This window comes from Quercus robur, chromosome 4 (assembly GCF_932294415.1).
Source record: "Quercus robur chromosome 4, dhQueRobu3.1, whole genome shotgun sequence".
Lineage (NCBI taxonomy): Eukaryota > Viridiplantae > Streptophyta > Magnoliopsida > Fagales > Fagaceae > Quercus > Quercus robur.
The window spans coordinates 32,244,509-32,247,252 of NC_065537.1; the positions used below are offsets into that span (position 1 = coordinate 32,244,509).

The 2,744-nt window shown below is 33.1% G+C and overlaps 1 long non-coding RNA gene across 1 annotated transcript; it reads right to left on the reverse strand.

Annotated features, from left to right (window-relative positions):
* Positions 1-794: 794 nt before the first annotated feature.
* Positions 795-2,033, reverse strand: LOC126724424 (uncharacterized). Its single transcript, XR_007654979.1, has 3 exons — positions 1,897-2,033; positions 1,503-1,566; positions 795-1,239 (listed from the first exon to the last, which is right to left on the reverse strand). It is a non-coding gene; the product is annotated as an uncharacterized LOC126724424 (long non-coding RNA).
* Between the last annotated feature and the right edge of the window lie 711 nt (positions 2,034-2,744).

The following is a 2,744-nucleotide window of genomic DNA, read 5'->3' on the forward strand; positions in this document are numbered from 1 at the left end:
GTGATGTCTTAAAACTCGGAATTCAAATACCATGAATGAAAAATGAAATGGTTATAGTGTGGAATTATGGCCATTAGATAAACTCAAATAGACAGTTGGTTATCATGTAGTTTAATCCATTGATATCTCTTATGACTATGTTAACATCATAGCGCACCACTACTACTACCGTGAAACCTTGTCATTTCTAAGCCTAAGAGAATGCATCAATTCATTTTTCTAAAACACATTAAAACACAAATGTACAATCTGCAAACTTCCCCAATAATGGCAAATTTAAAGGCTGTCTCTAAGAGAATACATCAATCTCAAATCAATATTTTTTTTTCAAACACATTAAAAGTTAAAACACATACTTGTACAATCAGCAAAATTCCAGATTTAAGTTTAAGTGTTAACATGTTCAGGCTTAAATATTTGTCTAATTTCACCTATTTGAGGGCTAAATCTGATCCAATAAAAAAGTTGTTTACAAATTGTCAAAAATTTACACATAAGATCATTATAAATATGAAAAATATAAATATTAAGAACTAATATATTACGGTAATCACAATGTGCTCTTATATTTGGCTTAAGTTGCTCTTATATTGCTCATAACGTGCTCTTATAGAATAGTGCTTGAGACCCAACAATTAAATTGCAGCAGATTGAAGGTAAGACCAAAATTAGACTATATTAAATGAATTAAATTACCTGGGTTGCAAACTCTTATTGACTTTGCCATAACCAGCCATCAAGTTGGGTATTCTAATACCAAACGGAACAATTAATAAATAAGCAAATTTCAAGCATAGAGAAATTGATTTTGAAACGTAATCATATTTATTAAACAAACTTAAATGTGGAGATAAAAAAGACCCAAAAAAATACCAAAGCCTGATCCAAATCAAAACCAATCCAAACAAAATATCTAAACCTAATCATATTTAACAAACAAACTTAAATGCAAAGATAAAAACTCACCAGTAGTGGTTCCAGCCTCTCTCTATCTTCCCCTACGTGAGACCTTTATTTTTTCATTCTCCTCCAAACGGTAGAAAAAAAATGGCAGAGTTTTTTTTTTTAACAAACAAATTTTCACTCAGAAGGAGAAGAAGATTAAGAAATAAAATCCAAAGCACTACAACTGAAAGGGAAAACGAAAGAAATCAGTTTTACCGTTTTACCGGTAGTGGTTTCGCTGGCTGACTGGTGGCGGCAGGCTTCTGTTCTTTCTCTTCAAGCGTCGCAGGATTTCTTTTCGCAGAGGAAAAAGAGCATAACAGAAAAAGGGAAAAATTGAAGAGAAGAAACAATATATATAAGAAGGCAGATAGAGCGGTTACATACTGAACCGGTGTGGGTTTTTAAAAGTTAAAAGTAAATTTTTGGTGAACATGTGTGAAGATGAGAATGAAATCAAATTTAACCCAAACATCTAAATTGATATCAATCCAACCAAATATAAGTATATAGCCAAATCCATATATTTTAACAATGAAAAAAAAAAAAAAAATTACCGTGGGGTCACAGGAGTCTGACGGTTCTCCCTCTTACGAACTCTGTCTCTGTTCCTCTCTACCTCTGAATTTCAAGGGTTGGTCTTTTTTTTTTTAATAATGAAAAATATTAAACGGTGTTTTAAAGTTGTGAAACAGTATAGTTTATCTAATAACCCTTCCTCTTCTCTAATGACCCAGTTAGCAAGCCAAAAAATAAAAAAATTCAAAACAAAACAACATATGAAACTGAAATTCATGAAAGCAAAGGAACAAAACCTAGCAACTGAAAATTCCTAATAACAATTCAATTAGTATTTGATCTTCTAGGTTGTTTCCCTGATTTCAACGAAATCCCTAAATTGACAGCATACATAATTGAAGACAATAGGGTAAGATATTAGTTGGAAATTACCGAGAAAGAATGGTCTGATATCGAGAGTTCCTGGGAAAGGCTTTTTTCGTGCTTATGCTGAAGGCCGCTTCATCTTCCTTCCTCCTTTTTCTCTGTTTCTTTCTCCGTGTCCCAGGCCTCATCGCCTCTCTCTCTCTCTCTCTGTGTGCGTAGTATTTTAAACGGCTAATTTTTTTTTAATTTATAGGGAGGCTTATAAACGGTGATGCAGCACTGTCAAACGGTGTTAAACTTGTAAAACAAAATCGCAACCAATCCAAACAAAATATCAAAACCTAATATATATATACTAGCCTCTAAGCACGCGCTCACGCGCGTGTTCAGAGGCTCTTCTATTTTTTGGGTAAGAATTAATTTAGAGCATTTATTATAATTTGGGATTACTACATTTTTCAATCACAAAAAAAACCTAGGGGTGTGATGAGTGTCATGTGTGGAGAAATCATTTTCCAATCACACCCCTAGATTTTTTTGCGATGAAAAATTATTGTGATTGGAAAATGATTTTTCCACACATGACACTCATCACACCCTTAGGTTTTTTTTGTAATTGGAAAATGTAGTAATCCCAAATTATAATAAATGCTCTAAATTAACCCTAACCCAAAAAATAGAAGAGCCTCTGAGCACGCGCGTGAGCGCGTGCTCAGAGGCTAGTTTTTTGCTAATAAATTTTGTAAGGTTATATGTAATGAATAAATAAGAAAAGAGGTAGTATTGGTATGATGGCAAGTCTTGGTTGCGGGTTTGAACCTTAGATACAAATCAGCCCCTCCTATAAATTGTTGGTAAAACTCCTTATAGCTTCTTTCATACTCATAAAAAATAAGAGTTTTATACGCTTATAC